The 24395-nt window shown below is 43.3% G+C and overlaps 1 long non-coding RNA gene across 1 annotated transcript in view; it reads left to right on the forward strand.

Moving 5' to 3' along the window:
• Positions 1–24395, forward strand: part of LOC134555063 (uncharacterized) — a 47918-nt gene continuing 23523 nt past the window's right edge. Inside the window, exon 1 of the long non-coding RNA XR_010081366.1 lies at positions 1–361. This is a non-coding gene — a long non-coding RNA (uncharacterized LOC134555063). The remainder of the gene's footprint in view (positions 362–24395) is intronic.

Genomic DNA, 24395 nt, shown 5'->3' on the forward strand with positions numbered 1-24395 from the left:
TGTGCTCCTGGGACACGCTCAGGTGACACACACCAGGGTACCTGATGTGCCTGTTTGTGAGGATGAGGAGTCCTGAGCTGAATCACTGAACCTTTGCCAATGCAAATTTGCTAAATCTGGGAAGTGTTTAGAGTTCCAACTCTCAAACTTCCAAATTTGTGCTGAAGAAAGGCTTGCTTGGACTCATTGCTCATCTGCAAGAGGTGCTTGCTTGCCTTGTCCAGCTGGCAGCCTTCCCAGGTGCTGCATCCACGTCCCCAGGCAGCAGTCTCACATCACATCACCCCAGGGGAAGGACCCGTGCTGCTCACGACAGCAAGGGAGGAGATTGGAAAGGAGCTTTCAAGGAAGAAAACAGGAGGTAAGTGACCTTGAATTGAAAGAGTCCTTATCTTATTTCTTATCTGAACCTCCCTGGATCAAGACTGGCTGGAAATGATTTTCTTCTGCTGGTTGCTCAATGGCCTGTGTGAAATGTCACTGGCAGATTTGGCTGCGATGTTGCCAAGACTTCAGGCTCCCTGTGAGAAACACAGTCCTGGCCCCTGCTGTGCAGAGCCTCTCCTGCTGTAACGTGAGGCATTGCTTACTTTCCATGATATTTTGGGGGAGGAAGGCACTTTTCTACCCCACACAATGACTCACAGCTGAGAGAAACACAAAGCCACCAGCCCACGCGCTGAGTTTAGTCTGTTGTTCCGCTTGCTGCGAGTGTCTCATGAGACCCCTTCCATCCCAGCTGCATTCACACCCATCCTTCACTGAGACACCAGGGGGGTTTGCAGAGTTGAGGGGTATGGCAGATGATATTAGGAGTGGGCTGCAGGAGCTGGAATTATCAGATGTTCAGAAGAGGTGGGTCTCACCTTGTTGTCATCAGAGGAAAGGGATATTTGTGCTTTGAATTCCTGGAACAGTTCAGGGTTGGATGAGTCTCTGAGCAGCACAGTGAGGTGGTAGCAGTCCCTGTCCATGGCAGGGGGTTTGGAATAGACTGACTTTGAGGTCCCTTCCAACCCAAATAATTCTGAATTCTGTGATTCTATGATTTGAGAGGGTGACTATTGGTACTTCTAAGTGGGCAAGGTGTTGGCTCCCCTCTGTTGCTGGCCCAGTGTTTGGGGATTGTCTCCTCATGCTCAGCTGGAATCTCTCAGAGTGACACCCAAGCTCAGTTCCTGCAGGTGATTCATATGAGCTTGTTTCTGCATCTCACTAGTGCTTAAATCCCAGCCTGCTCCAGCTTTTGTGGGCAGGGGGTTCTTCGGGGTGGTTCCTGTAATTGACTGATTCACTTAGAAAAGATTTCTCCAGAAGTGACTTTAATACAGATAGTTGAATAACTGTGGGCTTCAGACTTTCAGTTTACTGGTGATTTTTCAATATCTTTCACAAAGAGAACACAAAGGATTGTGGCATCATTGGTGGGATGCACATCCAGCATCCCACCATGGCAGCATGGAATGGGAAGCCCTGATCCAGCCCCTGGATCTCATCAGGATCCAGCTGCAGGGAAGCTGGGATGTTGAGAGAGGAAGCTGGGTATTGTGCCAGTGCTCTTTTAGTGCACTGCTTTCCATATTTAATGTGGCTAAATGAGGCTGACTCTTTAGGAGTGTCTCTGCAGGAAAGTCCTGTGTGCTTAGAAACTGCCTCTCTCTGCTTGGGCAAGGTCTGAACAGGTAATTCTGAAAAAGAAACTATTTTTTGAGGCAGCAGGTGCTTTCTACAATGTATGAAGATTTAATTTGGAAATAGGGCACATCTTGGACACTGCCAGGAGCTCTGTAGTATTCAAGGCTGGTTCTCCAGTCTGAACCTCGGTTCAGTTATATCTAGAAATTCCCATTCAGTGGGTGTTTAATATAAAGTGAATTTGCATCGCATTTCCAATTTTTTCCTGGTGCTACTGTCTGTCATATTCCCCTGAGACAACCACCTCACCTCTAAATTGATCCAGAGCCTTTTTTCAGAGGTGAAGCCTCGTTGCTTTTCACTAGGCATCAAGCAGGGCAGCACTCTTCCAGCATTTACTGCAGCTGAGACCTGTGATTTGATCCAAGGTTTATCCCATGGTGTGAAAATCCTGCCTTTGTGCTCCTGCCCCAGGACAACACCTTGGGTTCTGCCTTCTCCCTGCACTTGGGGTTTCAAACTGGCAGAGGAGGTAAAATGTGTGCAGGTGGCAAAACCCAACAAAGCAGCAGAGAGAGCAACAGGTACTAAGAGGAGGAAGAACACTTGCTTTGCCAAGCCTTGAAAACTCTTTGGGTGCCAGGAGATGTGGGTGAGGTCCTGAAGGGCCCTGAAGAGCAGGCAGTGAAGGCCCTGCTGAGCATCTCAGTGAAGCCCTTCATCACCACCTCCTCATCTTCCTCCTCTTCCTCTGCCCAAGGCAGCTGACACAAAGAAAGCTGAAGGGGCAGCGTTTTTCTGGAGATGCTGCCACTCTGCTTCATTTAGCAGCCACTCTGGCAATTCCTCAGCACCCAAAGCTGTGGAGAGAGTCCTCGGTGTGGTGAGGGGAAAAACAAACAAGTCAAAGGCCTCATTAGGGAACGAGTCCGTCAGTGGTGGCTGGGGTGAGAGATGAAGCCCTCTGCTTTGCTGGGGCTCTGTCACAACTTTTCCTGCCTCGTATCCTCCGCGTTGGCCTCACCTTGGAGCTGCTGCTGGTGACCCTGGCATAGCTGCCGCATGAGCATAAATTGGATGAGAGCTAATTAACTGTCAAAACCCGGGGCAAAAGACAATAAACCCCTGCTTCACCTCCTGGTGGGTTTCAGTCTTTTCTCTTTGATGTGACAGCTTGTCCTCCATTCCTTTTGCGAACAGCTCACCAACGCAGAGGAAATGCAATACAGCAAGGCAATCACTTATGGCCAGTGACAGCAAATAAACATGAAAAATGGGCTTTGAAATACTAAAGGACAATGATCAGAAAGGTTTCTTCTTTCATCCTAAATCATGATGTTTAGCACTCGGCTGTAGTATTATAAGTTATTTACAAATGTCTTGGCTTGTTAGAAAATATGTGTTTTTATATAAAGATAAATAATGTTTTTAATCAGGTGATAGATGTGCATGCTGTGCATGGGGAGGGGGGAACGTGGAGAAAACCAAGGCAGACTCGGTGTAAATTCCTCATCCTAATGGGGAGGCACCTAAGCAAGCAAAATATTGCAAAGTGACATTTTCTTGTAGGTATGAGTAACACAGATGTGTTTGTATTGAAGGAAAGCTCATTAAAGTTTCTGACGGAACAATTTTCTGTCAGAAAATGAAATTTCATCAAAATCAGAATGTCTTACTGAGAGGTGGCAATTCCACAGATATTTGCAACCCAGCAACATTTTTGTTTTTCTTTGGAAAGGTAAAATCCTTGTTTCTGTGTTTGTTTGGATTCTTCACATAAAATGTTGATATACTTCTGCAGGATTTAATTTGTTACATTGCTTTGATGTTCCCAAAACAAAGTTTTATAATGTATCAATATGGACAGGTTCAAAACTGGATTTTTTTGGATTGTCACTTCATGAGAAATTTTAATTTTTTTTTGGTTCTCATTCAAAGGAAAAACATGCCAGAACGTCAGTTTCTCATATGACACAAGTTCTGTTTTTCACTCAACTCCAATTATAGCATTTGAGTTTTGAAATTCAAAGAAGCAGAGAAAAACAGGAGGCAGAAACAAGATGTGTCAAAACCACCTTTTGTTGCCCCCCCTCCCTCAGACACATGAATCAGCTTTGGCAACCTCAGCGTTTTCCAGTGTTGGTATTGGAATTAGAATATTGGTGTATTATTATTTCCATGCTCTTGTAGGCACATTCCTAGCTGGGCCTTGTGGGGATGCACTTTTTTCTGGAAAAGCTCAGTCCCTACACCTGAACATGGGATGCAACCTCCTCTTCCCACTGAAGGGGAGGCTTTGCAGGTTTTTTGCCCATTTCTTTGTGGGTTCTCATTTCTGCTGCTTGTGAGGGTTTTGGGTGGTTTTGCTGAGTGAGTGTTTGGCAGTAATGGAAGCTGCAGTTCTCTGCAGGCTCTGGGGCATCCTGCTGCCTTGGGGGACTGAGCTGGGGAGTTTGAGGGTCCTCTGTACAGTGAGAGCTGCTAACAACAGCTCCAGAGCTCTGGAGGCAGCAGAAGGCAGCTGCACCCAAAATGAACAATCCCACCCCTCAACAGCAGCTGCTGTGCTAGCAGCTTTTATTTAAAAACAACTCTCAAATCTTCCCTGGACCGTTTCACACTGTGAGCATGCTTCTGAGTGATTTATTTTCTTTGCAAAGAAGTTGTGACACACTTTGGAGCAGCCTGCAAACAGCTACAGGTGCATCCATTCAAGGGTTGGTTTATCTTTCTCCGAGGTGTAACACCTTTGGAAGAGTCCTGACCTTTTGTGAACACACAGGCAGGACAGGAATGCAGAAAGGGCCAGGCTGGAAGCATGACTGCAATATTGCCCCAGCAACCTCTTGCTGCTGCACACACTTTTGGATTATTTCAGCTCTTTCGAGGTTAAGGCAGCCTAGCTCAGGAAGTCTTCCAATGGGGAATGTAAATCATGCTGGAAATGAGACTTTTAAAAAACAAGAACAACACAGATTTACTTCATACAGGATGTTTTTGGTGTTTGAAAATAAATTCTGTTCAGCAAAGGCATTCTCTGCTTAATTACGTGATTTTGGCAGGTTTTATTCCAAGAAGAAAATGTCACCATTTGTCACAAGCCAGCCTGAGTAAGACTTTGTTTATACATTCCTTTTCCACACTACTTTGAATTATGCCGTAGTAAATTTGGAGCAGCTCTACTGAGTTCACTGGAAAGTGACTTTGGTTTCATACAGGTGGAATTAAAAAGAGTTTTGGCCTGTTGCACTTGGATTTGTGGCTAGTCTGAGACTGTAGAAAGTCTTTGGCCATGTTGACATCATTCAATTCATTGCACTGTCCTTCCCCATTTCATAAGAAGTTCTCATTTGCTTTTGGTTCCAGGGTTTTTTTTACTTTTGAGGGAAGGAAGGAAGACTTTCATTGTGGTGAAAGAGGAAGGGGGAAACTGTGACCTGCACATGTGATTTTGTTTGGATTCTGTGTGATTTTTAAATGGATGGGGAAAATAAACTGGGATTGCAAATGGTTCTTGGTGTGATAAACTCTCTTGCTGGGCACCCCTCCTGAAATAAACCCTCCAACCTGGAATAGCTTCTTGTGGAAGAAGGGGGAACAATCCTCCATCAGCAAAAAGCTCTGCAAATTTTGCAGTGTCCTGTGAGGAGCAGGTGCTGTGAGAGCCTTGGGCAGTGATGGACAGAGGTGAGAGGCTGGATGGGCTGTGCAGCTGCCTGATAAGCCCTGCAGGCTCAAGTCCTGCTCCAGGGAGTGAGGTGTTAGAAATCAGCCCTGTCCAGGTTTTATTGGCTCTGCTGGCTCCTTCAGGGTGACTTCTGGCAGAGCACAGCTATAAAATGCAGAGTGGCTCTGACTCCCAAAGAGCAGAGAGTGAGGAGAAGGCACAGCAACAGAGAGGGCAAAGACGTGCCCTGGTGAAAGATTCCTTTAGCTGAATTGGAGTTGTGTTAAGTTCTTCCCTGAGGGCAAATACTTGATTTTATTTATGGCTCCTGAGTTAGGAGAAAGCTTTCATTTTCGAAAGGTTTCAGAATTATTTCCCCTCTCTCTCCCACTTGTTATATTTGACTAGCTGTGGCAGTGACTCGTTTCACATGATGAAAACACTCTGCTATAGAAATCAGAAAAGAAATCAACCTCGTAATAAACTAATCTTCCTATTTCTTGGTTTCCAAATCAGGTTGTTGTGTAAATGCTTATACCTTGGGCCTTTTAAAATTCCCATCACTCCAGTATTTCCCTCCACCCAGACTCTGTGTTAGACTCAAGCCTTTTCAAACACATTTGTTTTCTGAAAATAACCATGGACATTTTTGTGCCCAAAGCCTTTATGCTCCAACGCTGCTTACAACTTCAATAATGGGGCAACCTATCCAGGTGGGGTGACCCATTTAACTGTTTCTAGCCTTGCTGAAATGCAGAAAATTTAAATCTGCTCTTTCCTTCTCCTGGTAGCTCCCATTTCCCCACTGACCCTGCTGTTGTTCCCTATTTAGAAATAAGCAGGATAGCCATGTCCTTGGTTGGTATCTGTGCCCACATTGTGCAGTGAGAGCCATGTCTGTACTTAGAAATGTGAGGAGAAAACTTAAAAGGGGCATAACATAGATTAGGGCAGCTAGAGAAATCTTGTTTTACATTCTTCCCTCCCCCCTCACCAGCATCAGAAACATGAGAAGCCCAGGGGAGCCACCAGCCAGGCAGGTTTTGCATCCTCAGGACACAGATTTGTGCTCAGCTTTGCCACATTCCTGCAAAGGGCCGCACCAGCCTCAGCCTGCTCTGTCCCTCTGCCATGGGCACTGCCAGGACACAGCAGAGCTGGCTCCTTGTGTTTGGTGATGTTCAACCTGCTGGGCCATCCAGCCCTCTGATGATCCCATGGCTTCTTCCCCAGTGACCTCTGTGTAAGGCTCCCCTCATGCCTTAGAAATGGTTCTTTATGTCTATCCAAGCTCATCTCTGAGCCAGCCCTTCTGGCTCTCTGAGGTTCTGCTTTCTGCACCATCCATTTGTTGTCTGTTCCCACTTAAATTGCCAGTCTTGATGCCATATGGCTCACTTAATAGACAAATAAGCCAGTGTATGTGGTGTAAATATTTTCTTACAAGTTAGATTGCAAATAAGGAAGTTATTTCATGAGAATAAATTGAGTTTTCAGAGTGAGATTAACAACAAAAAACAAAAAAGTCTATTTCAATACTGCTCCAGAGGATATCACCCTGAAGGTCTTGAATGCCTGATACATCCTTTTTTTTTTTTTTTTTTTAATAACGTGACTAGATTTTTAATTACTTTTTAACCTGCCCTTTGGTAAAACTCAGTAAGATCTATTGGCATGTTATAAATAGCAACAAAAGACCCATCTCTTTTTTTTTTTCGAGCAGTGGATATAGTATAAGAACAAGAAATGTCAGGTGTAAGATTACATGATATAAGTGGTGTAATGGAAAATATTAGTCAACTCACAGTGCATTTACTGCTGTTCAACCCAGTACTCTCAGTTCAAAGCTCAGCAAAGCTGCAAAGGCTAAAACAACAACAACCCCTCTCTCCCATGAATGTGCTCTGGGAGCAGCTTGCAGCTTATTAAATTATTGCAGATACTAAAAAAGGCTGTATCTCAAAGCTCATCTCTCAGATGTGCTCTCCTGTTGTGTACATTGAGCTGCATATGGGAGGTGGAGGAGAGCCCTGATATTTACTGCCCTAAAACCACTTTGAGGATAACACAGCCCCATCCATTTCTTGAACTCTGCCTTTTTTCACAGACTGCTTTAACCTCATCTTGTAAACAGGGGTGAGAACAGAGGTGTTTAGAGCAGAGATGCCAAGGAGTCAGTGGGGAATGAAAAATCTAAGGAGGGGATGGGTGGGTTTCCAACCCATCCTCTTTGCAGGAATCTGGAGACAGGCTGCTTGTTCAGGATGCAAGTCAGATATAAGAACATATTTTGAATGTTGTTTTAAAAACACAGGTTTAATGCTATTCCACCTTTCAGAGCTGTGTTACATGAGTTTTTTGGGGATTTTTTTTTTTGTGTTTGTTTTATTTAAGCAAGTTTTCAGCTATTCCTGGCTAAGCAGGACTCCAGCCTGATCTCAGTACCAGTGGGTGGCAGAGATGGTGAGTGGTGGGGGCTGTGGCAGTGCCTCCAAGGACACTGCAATCCCAGGGCTTCCCCCTGCAGCACAGCACTGCCCTGCAGAGAGGGAAATGTGGGAAGTGCTGTTCAGAACAACCAGAGAGGACATCAAAGTTGAAACACGATGTAGCCTTAGGTGACTTGTTAACATCTCAGGCCATGTAGGTTGTGCTTGGAAAGGTTCTAGCCCTTATCTGATGGAATAAATTATTCCTGGCACTAAGTGTTAATGGCCTGAGTGAGAGGACTACTGAAGCCCAGAGATTTGAGGAGCACCTGTTGAGAGTCAACTCTTGTGTATTTTGGAATTTGGGCTTCTAGCTCAACTATTGTCTTCTGAAGATAAACCATCAGGTTGAGGCAGCCAGAAAATATTTCAAGGGAGAAGTGGCTGAAACAGCAGAGCTGCAAGTGATTTTATCTAATCTGCCTTTGAGAAGCCAGATTATGGCTGCCAGGTCTGCTACAAAACCCACTTGGAGTTTGCTCTGGGAAGAAACAGAGTCTGTTCAAGGGAGGTGCAGCCCTGTGCTGCTGGAGTGCACTGCTGAGGCGTGGGTTTGTTTGGTTTGAACGGGATATGCAGCTGTTCTAGGCTTTTTAAGATTTAGCCATGCAGGATTTTGCCATGGAGTGTGAGCAGAGCGTGCTGTGAAATGGGGATTTTGGCAGGTGGCCGGGGCTGTGCTTGCAGCTGAGTTTCTGACCTGGTGCTGCCTTTGCCCTGTCTGGTGTGGGGCAGGCTGAAGTGAGTGTGGGCTGTATCATCTTTTGTTCCTTCTCCTGGGCACACAGGCTCCAAGCACTGCTGATATGAGAGGTCTGAAAGCAAATGTCCCAGAGGCTGAGGTGGCTGGCTGTTGCTTTTTATCTTCTTTTTGCCAGGGTCAGGATTAAATGCTGGAGACGGTGTTTCGTGTTTGGACTCAGATGTTTATTAATTCTTATCTATGTTACAGTCTTACAAGCTGTGAGTTCTACAGCACTGCTAGCTAATAAACTAAAAATGGAGCCTATCTCTCTCCTCTACAAGGCCTTTTAAGGACAAAATGTCCAATTAAGAAATGACACCTAAATTATTTTTACTTTTAACCCAATAACCAACCACCCATGGCCCGCAATGAGGACTTTTCTATCCAATTAAAAAATATCCCCCAGACCCATGAAGGAGAAGGTGAAAAAGAAGGACTGGCCTCTGCCCTAAACCTCCATCTTGCTTTATATATATTACTGTATTCTAAACCCTTAAACTCTAAGTTTTCCACCCTGTGATATCACACACTCCTATTCAAACTGCACACCCACAATCCCAGTGCTGTCACTCAATTTTGGAAGCCTTCCCTGAGCCCTCAGGTCAAATGCAGTGTTTTCTTGGGGGTCAGTGCCTGTCAGCACAAAAGTCTGAAATTCTCAGTGCCCAGGGTTCCAACAGCTGGCAGGGAGTCAGCTGCCCTGTGGGCTGCCTGGCACAGCTCTGTCCCTGCACAGCTCTGTCCCTGCACAGCTCTGTCCCTCACTGCTCTGTCCCTCACAGCTCTGTCCCTGCACAGCTGGGATCCAGCTGGATTTCTGCCTGACACTGAATCCCTGCCCTTGGGTCAGTCAGTGGTGGTGGGGAGGAAGAACCCTCCTCTCCCCACGCTGTGGGTCACCAGGGAGAGCCGTGTTCCCAGGAGGATCCCTGTCACCCGGCAGGACAGCCAGGATGTGTCCTGACAGAGATCCCCACGTTGTGTTCCTTCCAGGCTGGCTGCCTGCTCTCTTTCAGAGCCCGAGGATGTTTGAGTAACACCCTGCTATGCCCTGTCGACTGCAGTATTTTTCCCCTGTTCCTGTTGTTGTAACATGCAAATGTGGTAGAATAGCTTCTCCCTAAATTTCTGCCTCTGAAATTTTCTGTCTCTGATTTACTTTGTCACCAAGGATTTCCTCGTATCATTTTATAATGATTTTTGGTGCTAAAAGCAATGATTTCAAAATGTTTGGCAGACCCCTATGGGTCTCAAGGGCTATTCCACAGCATCTCCTGTAGCCTGGAGTGTAACTAGAGCTCCCACTGTGGTTTTTGCAACTCAAAGGGTCTCCAGGTTGGATAAAAAGTGTAAAGAAATGAACACTTTTGTGCCCTGTGTCATATGTGCTCGGAATGATCTGCTGGCAGAAATTTAATTTTGTTTCCAGTAATTTGAGGTTACGGATAGGATTACATCTCCCAGTCAGAGAGAGACATTAATCAAGAAATAGGCCTCTTAATCCTCCTTTCAATTTTAATGAAACACTGTAAAAATGCCTTTCACCAGGGGATGTCAAGTATCAGTTGTGCTTTGATTAACATGCTTTTGTGACAGGTTTACTGTTGTACCATGTACCAAGTTATTCAGCAACCTAATTTAAGCTGTCTGTCAAGGGAAAACAAGTACAAAGAGAGCATTATTTTCTCATTGGACTTGCAATAACAGACTTCTGTATCTACAAACATTTTTTTTTAAATGCTGGTTACTCCACACCCGTTGTGACATTTTTAACCTTCAGAATAAATGGGTAAAGGCTGGACGTGACACACGTCACACTGTCCCCTGAATGGCAATTAGGAAAGAGATAAGAAATCGGAAATGTTTTTGCAGCTGATGTAAGTTAAGCAGTTGCCTTTCTCACAGCAAAGTAGAATTGGGATCAACTTTTCTTGAGTATAAAGGGTGTAAATCTGGGGCAATTGAGAGGAGTGCTGGGCCCTGAATCTCTAATCCTCTCTTCTTTTTTCCTGTCCCCTTTCTGAAGTCAAAACACATTTTCAATGGAAGCTTTGTGGTTTCAGTCGGGTTTGGCTTCTTATCTGCTCAGTTTTTTTTCTAATGTGGCTTGATTATTTTAGATATGAACTTCCTCGTGGCTGGAAGCCAACACCAGACAGACTGTTCTCTCTCCCAGTCACTGAAACCTGACAGGGGAATGCCAAGCCTTTTCACAGGAGCTGGTTTATTTTTAGAGGGGGATGTTTTTGTTCCTGCCTCCTTAAAAATTGACCTCTCGAAGCAGAGCGGCTCCAGATGATCCCAAAGTAGAGCGGAGCTGGAGACTGGAGTCCTCCATGCAAATGCAGCCTCTTCCAGCTGACCTGGCACACACAGGCTGCCCTCACCAGCCTGACACCCACCAAACCTTCCCAGCCCAGTTAACAGGGAATTTTCTGTGTGAGTTGGTGCACTCGGAGCCGTGGAATGTGGACTGGAAGCTCCACACTCCCTTCTCTGCGTGTTGGCCGCTCTGCAGGGCAGCAGAAATTAATTACAAGCTGGTCCTTCCATTTGAAAAGGTTGTAAGTGATGCCTCAGCCTAATTCTGGTGACTAGTTGCTGCCAGGAGGCTGTGACACCTCTTGCCCTGTTCTGGAGGGAAGGGCTGGTGGAGCTGCAGCATCTGGAAGGAAGGAGTCGATGGGCTGGCAGGTGTGGCAGAGGTGCCAGTCCTCTCTAACTGGGCTGGTTCTCCCTGCTGACCAGCCAGCAAAAGGATTTTGCAGGAAGGAAATCTGTGGCACGTCCTTGCCTTGCCAGGTTTCTCGTGGCACCGAGACCTGCTGTGGTCCCCAACCTCTGACTGCCTCTGCTGCTCTGCCAGGGTGCTCTGCACATGGTGGTGACCTGGGAGGGTGTTCAGGAGCCACTTGTAACATCTTAATGGCCATATTAACACCTCTAATTGCAAGTGACGGGAAATTAGTCTCAGCATGGCAGTTTGAACAATTATGTTTGGCCTGCTAAAGTGACAGAATATTCATTAATGCAATGAGGAGAAAAAAGATCTCCTCAGGATTTGCTCCTCTGAGGAGAGTAGCCTGGCTGTTTGTCTGCTTTAAGCCACTTTAAAAAAATGCAAGTTTGTTTGCAGCTCTTGCCAAAAATTCTCAGCTGTCAAACCTGTTTATTCCATGAAACACACTGAGGGCAAGTGTGTGTCTATTTTGCCTCTGACTTGATTCACAGGGAAGAAGTTTGAGAGAGAGAAAAGTGCCTCAATCTCTATTTTCCACAAGGCCAAAGAGTCTTGGGGCCTCTTAGCTGAATCCCAAACTTCCGTGATGGATTCCACTGCTAGAACCAGGGCGCAGATATTGAGGGTCAGAACTGTGATGGAGGTTGTGCCAGGTCTGGAAGTTTCTCAGTGTTTGTACTGCTTTGCACTCGAGGTCTCATCTGAAAACAGAGCTGGTTTTAGTTCTGCTGCTTCAGCAGAGCCAACCCCAGCTCTGAAGGCCTTGATACCTTCAGCAAGACACCCAAAACCTGAGAGGACCTGCACTGATGATGTGTTATGTTTCTGACCCTCTCCATTAGATTTCACTGCTGTTAGGAAAGGAAAGGCACATGTGGTTTGATTTTGTCCATGAGACTCTTTTCCTCTGCAATGGAAGCTGCAAAAACAGTGGATCAGTCTTAAGCCACTTGCAAGAATTCTGTTTGAAACCCTGAAAATGGTTACTGTAACACATTGGTCTGTTCACTTTCTTTCCTTTCTGAGGTGCAGCAAGTGGTGATTGTCCAGGGGTGTTTCACCAGATATTGCTATCACAGATCTGAGGGATCCTATGGCATCTCCTTGGGCTGGGAGATTTTTCAAGAGGTTGCTGAGGGATTTTGGGTGAAGGGCAGCCCTAAAGGCAGACTCATTTTCCCTACAACCTTTGTGTGGTATTGATCTCAAACAACATGCACGATGAAGCTGGGAATTCTTTAAACAAACTTGATTTAATGTCTTAACCAATGAGCATCCTGCTACCTGGGATGAGGTGGCAATTGTTTGGGGTTTTATTTTGGTTTTTATTTTTGATAAACCCATCTGACAAATCTGACTAGTGAGGTTGTCATTTTTTAAAAGATAGCTTCACTCCTAAGTGAAAGCTGTCATTGCAGAAGTGTTTTAGTTCAGTGGAAACATCAGGACTGTGTTTGGGACTGCAGGATCATGACATCTTTTTAAGCACAGTGGGAGACAGATGGGTGAGCAGCCAGCTTGATGCAAGAACAATAAGAACAAATGAGCTTTTTAAAAATAGAACAATTGCATTTGGAAAGAGGATTGGAGGGGGGTGAAGCTGAGAGGGAAATAATTCTCCCATGATTCTATCCTGGTTTTTTATATTAAACAAAACATGTTGCAACACTGTCTTCGTTAGCAATGAAGTGACAAACTGGAGCACTTCCTAATTGGCTGGCTCCAAACTGCTTTCATATTGACCTGAAATGTCAGCTGCTATTATGTTCTGCTGACCACTGATTGCTTCCAGAGTGGCATTTTCTCCTGTGAAATGAAAGAAGTTCCATCTCAGTGATCTCACTGTCTCCTGGTGTTTGTGGAGAACGATAGTCATGGGAAATGAGAGTGCCTTATTTCAAACCACCTCTCAGTTTGAATGGAATGAATGGTTAATATTGAAGTTATTTGCACTGTGAGAGGGAGTTTTCTGCAGGAATGCTTTGCTCATCTACAAGACCCTCCACTTCACCTTCTTAGAGTCAGAAAGCCAAGGTGATAAGTGCCCCTAATTTGTTTCCCTGCCTTCACACACGGGTACACACACAGAGCTGGGCTTGGATATAGCAATGCTGATATCCTACTCTGCAGGCAAGCTCTTAAATTTTCCTCTGGAATTATATAAAAAAACATAAATGTGGAGAAATGGGACTTCTGGTAGCAGTAGTTGAAGTTCTGTGGTCAGGTATCAAATGATACATTGGAAAGTATTTTGCTTAATTTTTAAAACCCTCTTTAGAAGACAGGAGAATGTTCAGATAAGTTTTCTTGCACATAATGCTGGCTTAAAATGATGTTAAAATGTTGTAAAAGCCTCTTGGTCTTCAATCCTCAGGGAAATAAACTATGCGATCTGCAAGGTTTTTCCAATATTTCCCTTTTGGAAACCTGGGTAATATCACTTATTCACATTCCTACACTCTATTTTTCTGTAGTTATCCCTTGAAAAAGTGGTATCTTCCAAACAAAAGTGCAGGAAGTAGGTGTATTTTTATTTTTTTTTAAGATAAACACGCCTGTTATCTGTTTAAGTCCAGAATGAAATACACTGGACACTATAACCCTACTAGACCCAATTTTGTAAAGCCACAGCAAATAAAAACCCTGTGAAATGTGGGAAAACTGCATCCATCCATGTCGTCTTGTGGGCTTCCCCCATTATCTCAGTGGTAGTGTGGATGGACTCCACAGAAATGGGCTTTGGCCACGTTCAGTATCCATTCCTGTGTCATCTGCCTCCTTCTTGTTCAGGTCCTACTCTGTACTTGTATTTATCTCATTTGTGAAACAACTAGAAACAACGAACTCCCTAAAAGGGAGAAGCATCAAGTAGAATGGTCATGATTTCACAAGAGGCATTGACTGTCCCCTATTTTGTGTGCCAAGAATATGTGATTTTTGCTACAATTTTCATGGTGAAATCTCTGGCAGTTTTGTCCATTTAGGCCCATTCTTTCTTTCTCTACTAAACTAAAATTAAACTCAACTTGTGGAAGAACCAACAGCTTTTATGAGAATATTATTTTCTGGTTTTATTTTTTATAGAGATATCTCCATTCTGTGTGATCAACTGCTAAGAAGAAAAAATCTGCAGCATTTCTGTCCATTCCTAGTGGAATACTGAAGTATCTCAAATAAAGTAAAAACAACTCCTTGCTGAAGCAGTGGATGAATAGTTGAGTATTGGCAGGGCAGGAAAAAAATGTTGATTCATAATGCTGTGCTTGATGTTTCTGAATGCTGAGTGGAGTTCAGGTAATTAAAAGAGGAAATCCATAATATGAAACACAAAAGCAAATAGTTATCTGTGTGGAGAACAATAATTACTCCACCACAAGCAGATTTCATCAGAAGGACAGACATTCAAAGGATCTTGTGATGAGGACCCCCAAACAATGGCTCAGGATGTTTTACTTGCAAAAATGAGTTACAGGACTCGATTAATGGCAGGTTCAAATTGCCTCCTTCAGGGCTGGGGTCAATCTGTACAACATCCCACAAGGAAGCTCTTCCTAATGAAAACAAACTGTCCCTAGCACAAGCCAGGAAACCTCCCTAGTCTCGTGGGGAGCCTGGGATCTTGCTCTGTGCTTGCAAAGTTTGAGGTTTGGATTGGGAATTTTTGCAGTGTTACTTTGGGGGCCCGCTGTAATACCAGATACAGCTTGCAGCTTCAAGCTGGTTGGGATTGTCAGGGAAAAGAGAGAATTTTTTTCTCCACTTTTTTCTCTTAGTTTTTCCCTGACAGTGGGAGGAAGGTGCACCTATGTTTGTGCTAATACAACTCTTGGATTAGAAGCAGTATTTGAAACTTTGTGTTGTTTTTTTTTTTTTTTTTTTAGATTTCAAATAGCTTTAAAGGAACAAAAGGGCTGCAGATCCTCTTGTCACTTGCCAAGCTAAGATGGCAGAGAAGGCTTGGATATTTTTCACCCCTCTGCTGAGAAGAAATCTGTTTCAAGCAGCTGCTTCTTTTATTGCAATAATCCACAGAGAGAGCAAACAGAATGGCACTGGGTACTGGATCTGGGAGATGTTGTGCTGCTGCATGTGAGGGGAATGCAGAGGATTCTGCAGCACAGCTGAGGACAATGGTGAGGTGAGAGCTCCCCAGAGAAAAGGGGCTTCTGATGAATGAGCCATGACTAACTGCTGGCCTTTGGAGAAGGAGATTGGCGCTTCCAAAGCAGCCCAGAATAGCTTTGTTTACAAAACTTGCAAATAATCGAAATATTAGCAGCGCGGTTGAGTCACAGGGAGATGAAACGGTTTTACAGCTGCTGTGATGATTCTCGTGAATCTGCAGGGGTTTGTCCACTGGGAATTTCATCCCTAACAGTAGAAATAGCAGCTCTTCCTATGAGTCAGGGCTCACGCTTAGCAGAAGGTAATTAGGACATTGGTAAATTCAGTAAACGTGAGTCAATGCAGCAGCAGGAGTAGACCACGGGGGTCCTGAGCTGGAGCTCACCACTTTTGTCTCCAGCCTGGTCCCTTACAAGCTCCTTCCCTTTCCAGCAGACTGAAGTCCTCCAGAGAGCTCCAAAGCCAACAGCTCCCCTGAAGCTCCTTTCAGAGGGTGATGGCCCAGCTGCCTTTACAGATGCTCTCTGCAATGTCCAACAAACCAGGCATGAAGGGCCCCAGAGGATGCTCCTTATCCTCTGGGAACAACAGAGCTCTCTCCAGCAAGGCAAGGCTTTAGGGATGGATTTCTGCCCCCTCCTTGGTTCAGGAATACCCCTTGGGAATACAGGTGAATAGATTCCCCAGGGTGAGTCTCTCCCATCCTGGGTTTTATCACAGAGCCAGCAGGAATTTTTGTTGGATGCCCTTGTTAAAATATTATCTGCACTTCACTGAAAAGTCTAATGCTTTATATTCTGCTGCAATGGCCTCCCAACCCCTGCAACTGCAGGGGGAAAAATTCTGGCCAAATAAGGGATCTGTGAAAAGAAACATCTCTTTTTATATGACACCCTGTTAGCCTTAATAACAGTTTTCTCTCTGTAAGTGCAGTAAAGTATGGAAATATTGCTGTGCTACATGGTGCAATTTTCTGACTGTGATTTTCTCTGATAAAAGCCTTCAGAGAGTGCATTTTCCTTCCCACTTATCTGCCATCAAAAGGCAGCAAATACATGAAAAATTCAGCTGTCACTCTAAACAAAATATACAATTACTCTGGGTTGATGTTTTAAGCAGAAATAATTTCCATAGCAAAAAAAGCCTGCAGCTATTTTCTAAATGCTGTGGTGTTTGCTTCTAGCTTTTTGCATTAGGCGTGTATCACCTGTTTTGGACATTTGAATGCAAAGATGAGATATCACAAGTTAAAACTCAGCACTTGCCAAATTAAATATTTGCTGGGCTGAGCCCAGTTCATTACTTGACGGCTGTTTTGCACCAGAGAATGAAAAATCTTTTCTAACATGCCAAAGGTGGCTATTTTAGGAACCTGACAAAGAGGCCAGATGTTATTCAAGTGGTTGGATAAGAAAAGGAAATAGTACATGTTAAGCCTTCTGGAATAACCAGGTAGATGAAAGTAAGTGGAAATATTCCTGAAGTATTCTGATTTGTTTGGACAAATCTAAGCAGAAAATCTGAGATGGAAATTTGATACTTCATCTTTCACAACTTGAAAAGTTAAATTAAGGCTGCTTATATCTCATGTTGCTTGGAATAAATTATTTTTGGGGCATCTCTGAGCTTTGAAAACACCCAAAACCCAGAACAATATTCCTGTGGTGTGGTTTCACTTGCTTAGTTTTTTTTGGCATACAACTTATACTAGAGGTCAAGAAGTTCCATGAAACTGTATTTAAAAGCTGAGATGGAAATTTTTCTTATCTTATTCCTTGGGCTGAACCTAAAAATAATAATAAAAATCAAGTTATCTTGGCAAAACAAACAAAACTTTCTCTTTTTGACTCAAATGGAAAGATCATTGGAACAGACTCTCTAGGGAAGTGGTGGAATCACCATCCCTGCAAGTGTGCAAAAAATATGGGGATGTGGCACTTGAGGACATGGTTTAGTGGTGGTGGTGGTTCTGCACAGACAGCTGGACTCAATGATTTCAGAGGTCATCTCCAACCTTAATGATCTCTTCTCTTTTGGAAGTCACTTAGGCATTGTTCCTCTCCCTGTCACCCCAGTATAAAAAAATTATACTTCATCTGTGTCGTTCTGAAATGTTAACTCAGAACTGTTGAAAACCTCTGAAAGTTTTTAAAAGCACTTCTAAACTACAGCTGTTGGGTTTGGAAAACCTCCCCTCCTGTTTAAGGCAGAAACACCAACACCCCTTTGAAAACATGAAGAAAAAAACCTATTCTGATACTTTTAGTGTGGCAGAATCACAAAATCATTTAGGTTGGAAGGGACCTCTGGAGATGATGTATTCCATCCTCTCTGCTCAGGCAGTGTCAGCTGGAGCAGGCTGCCCATGTCCAGTTGGGTTGTGATGTTTCCACAAATGGAGAAATTGCTTTTTCCTTAATCTTTATTGTTAATGCACTAATAGTTTTTTCTCCTCTGAGATTCTGCAAATTTAGCATTATTCAATCAGTATACAAAAAACCCCTCCCACGTCACCTTTTTTTTTTTTTTTTTTTTTTTTTTTTTTTTTTTTTTTTTTTTTTTTTTTTTTCTGGGATACCTTTCTCAGCAAATGCTGCCATTTGCTCCAGTTTGGGTTTTGTTACTCTTGGTTACATATGCAGCACTCTCTGGACACAGCAGCATCTTCTGGTTTCATACAGGGAAATCTGATTCACTCTCCTTGTGGAATTTTTCAGATTATAATTAAACCTGGCTTTTGTTCAGAGGGTCTCTGCAGTGGGGATTCAAATGTGCTGGTGAGGTCACGTCACCAGCAATGAAACAAAGCCCAGAACGCAGATACATGGCCCTCAGCTAAATTATGTTAATTCAGTTTGAGAAAATGAGTATTTAGCATTTCGTGCTGTGTGAAGATGTCATTCCACAGTGGCAGAAAAAGTCATTGACCTTCCCATGCAAGCAGTTTTGCTGGTTGTTGTGACCTGAGCCAGCCCTGCTCTCTGAGTGTCTGTTGTGCCAGACTCTCACTGCTGGAAGGTTCGTGGATTTTGGTTCATCTCACACTCAGGTCCAAGCTGTAGAACCTCATCAGTATCTCCTGGTCAAGTCACCAAAGCCTATCCCTAGGGACAGGTCATTTACCTGCTCCTCTCCTGAGGATGCTGGAGTGAATTCCAGGCTTAGAGAAGTCCAGTGCATAGCAGGACTCAGCCTACAGAAGCAGGATTTTAAGCAGAAAAAAATAGAACAAGCCTGTTGGTGAGACCTAGTCAAGTCAGCTGCTCTGCTGTTCATATTTATCCAGCAGTGGTGCTCAGCTTTACAATTAAAATAATCTAACGCACTTGCATAAAGATCAGGCAGCAGATGCTGCTGTTAGACCTGACAGATTCACTGATAAGCTTTATTTCAAGGCAAAGCATTCAGGAAGAAAATGAAATAGCACCTCCCAGTATTTCCAACCACACGTGCACATTCACAGCTATGTGTCTTAGCAGGGAGCTTATTCTTCATCCTCAAGTAGAAATATGCTCTACTAAGGCTCAAACTTTTGAGAACCATGCCACACACCAGAAATAAAATGGATATTTCAAATAAGATATGTGACACTTCTGATTAACGATTCTTTAACTACAGTCAAGTGTTTGTGTAGTTAATGGCAAATGTGTTCTGAAGAATGAATGGATATTTCACTAATATGCAGAATATCTTTGCATAGTAATAATGGAAGAAAACCCAAATTATTCCAGAGCCTGACCAGGCATTGAGTGGAGTTTTATGAGAATGTAAATTGGAAAGAGAAAGGGCATATCTCTGTATTCTCACCAATCTTTTATAGGTAATGAATTGTTTAGAAAATTTAGCTAAGGAAAAGCTTTTGAGCTGGAACCTGACAGTCCTTCAGGGTATTCTTAGAGGTTATCTCTGCAAGGCAGGTGGATGAGGAAACAGACAAGCTTAACCCTATAAAAATAATTATGATGTATTATTAGCAACTAATGGCAATCTAATGGAGTCTTTTCAGCAAAGACACCACTGGCTGCAATTTCTCTTTGTCATCTGCATAAAAAAGCAACTCTTAATGAAGCCTATATTCTGGTAATTTCTCAAACTCTTTGAAATTAGCAGGAAACTTTCTGCACTGGAAACTCCTCATGGCTCAGCAAACTTCCACACTACCATTAATGAGAACACTCCCCAGAGCAGCAAGGTTCTACACTGAAATCAGCATTAGAAATCTGTTCAGACCACATGATCTACCAGATCAAGAGTATACCTGGGCTTTTTGATTTCTTACCTAAATTTTTACTTTCTGACTTTTTTTGTTACATTAAACAAACTGACATGACCTTATGATGGCTTACATATCAGAAGCTGTTGGATCATTTTGCTTCAAAAGGCATAAAAAGTGCCTGTAATAATTGTGTTTCTACAGGCTTTGTGAAAAGAGACAGCTGGATGGAGGCTGGAGACCCTACACATAGCCCCATAAATAAACAAGGGGAGAAAAAAAAAATTAAAATCACTGTAAGAATAGAATTTGAGAGACCATTACCAGCAAATAAAACACTGAATGCACAAAATCTCACTTCATACTCCATTGCCTAAAAAGACTTGGGTAATGTTTGGAGAAAGGATAAAGGAGAAGAAGAGGACAAGGATGACATTAGCAAAAAGCAGGGCACATTGCACAGTCAATAAGTAATTGCTGCAGTTGGAGCTCATCATCTGCTTAGCACTTAATGCCTCAGCCTTTTCAGAGTGAATTTTATTAATACTAATGTCTGAAGAAAACAGTCCAGTCATTATCTCTGTTGATTCTTGTGATGTTCAAAAGTGAAGCTCTTCTCCTCTTGCTTTTGATTACTTGAATCTACCAAATTCTTCATGTACTCGAATCTACCAAATTCTTCACGTTGCCAAGGGCTCTCAGACACTAAAAACTTGCCCCCAGGGTCTCTGAGGAGGATTGCCAGCACTGCTCCCCTACAAACACATGCCAGCTCCTCCCAGTCACATTCTTTTCCTTCAGATGTTTGGAAATGGAGCAAAAAACACCCCAAGTCATCCCCTTCCCAGGGCTCAAGATGGGACCGACCAGGCTGTGGTTTTCTCCAGCAGACCTCTCAGAGGTGATGCTGAAAAGTCTGGACCAGGATGGCTTTTGTTCACACCCTTGTTCTTTAGAATTTCTTGTATGATCTTTTGCTTTCATGTCCCTTCTGTTTCCTTCAGTCCGTTTCCCCAGTTAAGAGTAATGATTTGAGGTGCTCAAGGCCCTCGCAGCGAGAGCAGAATCATTTGCAGTCCTGCAAAAAGATGTTTTCTGTGGATTTTCTCTGAAATTGCTAGTCAAGAATCATTTCTGTGCTCTAAAAGTGAGGATGAAGCAGAGGCCTTGGAATGCAAGTGTTGCAAAGACCATGTTCTGTCTCTTTCACAAACATTGATTTCTTGAGGAAGGGAGATCATCAACAAAAGAACAAAACAAACCCTCACATGCTGGGGTGGGCCTGTTAGAGGAATGCAGGCTCATTAGTCCTGCTAAATATGATACTGTGTGTAAAGTCAGAAAAGCAGAGTGAGGTCTGGAAAAGTTGGCAGGAAACCAGGCAAGATCCATTATGTTCTTTTTCACGTGGCTGAGAAGGGCTGGCACTAATTGAAGGCTGAGCACTCTTCTTGCTCACTAACATGGGGCCATTTTAATTTCACCTGATTGTGCTGCCCTGTTGTAAGAAGTCTGACAAAAACAAGGTTTGTGGAGACTCCTACCAGTGAGTCCTTGGCTGCACAGAAGCTCTCTTGGAAGCTAGAAGGTTCTTTTAATAAGCAGACTGACCTATTTTTCATTTCTGAATATCCCAGATAAATTTGCTACTGTACTGCTGCATTTCAGTTAAAGCTGGCCAGGTGTCTGTAGCTCATCAATCTGTATTTGCTACGTGTGTGAAAATTGTGAAAATATACAAAATGCTGCAATTCCTACCCACCCCCATGAGAAAATGACTCAAGGAAGACTGGCCACCTAAGGGTTGCCAAAGAGTGGGAGTAGATGAAATAAGTGCTCTTGTAGGAAAAGACCATACCATAGTGAAACTGTTTTGGGAGAACTTTTTGTCACACACTTGGATAAGAACTGTGATTCTTTGCTGCTTTTATCAACATTATTTGCGATTTCCTCTTATATTTCCCCTGCTCTTTCTTTGCAGTTCCCTGAGCAGACCCGCTCAGCTGTATAATAAGGAGATGAGTTTTACCTCCTTTTTATCACTGCAAATCTAAAGTGACTCTGCAGAAGTCAAACTGATGTTGGCTACGGGACAAATGGTCCCACTAAAAAGCTTTCTAAAGAGAAAAATTCCCTCACCATTTGTGGAACAAATTAACTACTGGAGGCATTCAGTTGGATGCACCTTTCTGGGGCCAATGACCAGAGAGATTTAAAAGTCCATTATGCTAATGCCTAATTCCTTCTTTGCACAGAGGAAATGTCCTCACAAGCTGGGCTGTGGCAAGGTCCTGAGTTTCCATCAGGGAAGGGGTTTACATCAGCCAGGAAACATTTGGTGAGTACGACTACCAAGGGCGTTAATCATCGGCTTGAATTAAAAGTCACTGACGAGTTGCTTTGGGAGCTGTGCAAGGGAAAAAAGCCAGAACGAGCATTTCTGAGCAAACTCCGTGTGCCAGTGAGGGATCATCCCTTCCCTCTGTTGGCTGCTGACACATTGCACAGAAATGGGGCTCTGTCAGAACAGGATGGGCCCGTTTATGAGGCAGAATCTGCCCTTTTGTTTCTTTTAGGGCACGACAGCGTGGAGGCTGCTTTGTCTGAGGAGGGGTGTCAGGGTGTGGTGCCACAGGGATCTTTGGCTCATCCAAACTGGGCAAAGCTGAGTCCTGCCTTGTGCTGCCCAAATGGCTCCTCCATGGCCAGAAGAAGCTGGGTTTGGAAGCCCAGCCTTCTGGGGTTCAGCACCCTGCCTTGGGATTTCTGGGAAGCAGGAGCAGCCTACTGGTCCCTTGGGCCATCTAGTGGTGCCTTCCCTGACTATTGAGCAGAACATCTCGCTGAAAAAACCATAAACAGCATCTCATTAAGGTGAAAACAGTGATTAGTGCCAGAAGCAGACCAACCACAATGAAACCATCAGTGCTTTTAGTGGGGTTACCCAAGCAACAGAAGTTCTGGCCTGGAAATGGCAGACAAGATAAAGAGGTGGGTGCCAACACTGGATGCTCAAGGCTAAGAAGATTGGTGTGTTGTGATCTGTTTTGTGCTTTTGTCTTGGTGTTTGCAGCCCTTTATGGCTCCTCACTGAACGAGGCTGGGATTTAAAAAGCAAAGCTGAACTTTCCGACCTGAAACCTCAAATCCTCTTCTGATGGTTTTTGTATCTGGGAAGCGGAAATAGAGCCTTCAGTAATTCAAAAGAGATTTAATGATCAAAGCTGCAATTAAAAGCGTGGTGAGTCATCTCACAGTCGTCCATGTGCTAACACGTCCAGGCTGTGCAGGAGATCATGTTGTCATGGCTGGTTTTACTCAAAACCAGGACTTAGGAGCTGCTGTTACTGCCAGCTTCAGAAACCATCTGAGCTCTGCAGACCTGTGTTTACAGAAGGAAAGGCAACAGTCCTGGCTCCCCCATTTGTGTGTTTTATTTAGTAGTTCTGTCTGCAACATCTGAATTCATTATGGTGCTTTATTACTTCTCGCCGTCTTTCAGTGTGTCTGCTCTCTGTAGGAATCTTGAATTTTTTTTTCATTTACACTAACAAATTACCCACCAAAACAAATACAGAAGAGCTGATCTTTAGAGTATTATGGGCTTTTTTTTTTTTTTTTTGCTTTCTGCAGCATGCACTAACAATGAAATATTTAACTGAACTTTTCACAGTATGTGCATTTTCTCAAATTAAAATTGCAAAAGACAAGGAAATGAAGATAAAAATACCCAACCATGCTGTTTCTCAGAAACCCTCACAAGTAATCTAATATTTCTCTTTAAATCCAGTTCTTTTATTCTGCTCAATACAAAAAGCTGTGCTAAATAGAATTTGGTTTTAGTAAAGGAGAAACTTCTTCCTAAAAATACTTAGCCCGTCACACAAAAAAGTAACTAAAAGGAAGCAGAACTGGTAACTCTCTGCTGGAAGAATGTAATAAAAATTTTTGATAACCTGCTACTAGTCTTTCTTTCCCTGCTCCTCAGTTCCCATCCTAGTGGCAGTGAGGTATTTCATGTTTTATTTTCAATTTAACATAACGGTTGCAATATTCAAACTCTAACCCACTAGAATGTGATTGCCTACTTTACAAAAATCATTGCTGTAGCTTTGCTCCTACGGGTTTATTTGTAAAACAAGCTTTTTTATCTTGCCATTTTTGACATCAAGTGCCTCCAGTCAGTGACAGATAGATATAAATAAATGGCAGCTTTTACAAGAGTCCCAAAAGGAACATCTAATGTAAAATACAATGCAATCAAATAAATTGGTGCTTTCTTTCCCAGCTTTATTTGAAAAGAGACATGCTCTGTATGCTGAGAGACAAAACAGGTTATCAGATGTAGCAAATCCTGCAAACAAGCAAATTCAAATATCTTATCGTGGATCAAATCCTTTGTGGTCACTTCATTCATTTGACATAACACACCTATAGAAAATGCTCTTAAATCCTTATATTGCTGTACAAATTCAGTTGTTTAGCAAACGAGAAGTAGAATTGCTCTCTCTGTATTTTCAGTACATGAGAATGGCCTTTATCTACTGCAGTCAGTTTAATGGGGAAATAGAAGAAAGCCCTGTTAAGAAAACATGGATCTTGAACTAAAGGATTTTATGGATTTTTTCTAGACATGGCACAGGATGGGACAAATATTTGATGTCTAAATTTGGAGAGAGAAGCAGTCCATCTAATAATTGGGGAATGCTTTTATCATAGCTCAGCCTTGCATTGCAATGAAGGGAATATCAGCAGAAGGGGGGTGAACATCTCCAGAACTT

This window comes from Prinia subflava, chromosome 9, assembly GCF_021018805.1.
Source record: "Prinia subflava isolate CZ2003 ecotype Zambia chromosome 9, Cam_Psub_1.2, whole genome shotgun sequence".
NCBI lineage: Eukaryota > Metazoa > Chordata > Aves > Passeriformes > Cisticolidae > Prinia > Prinia subflava.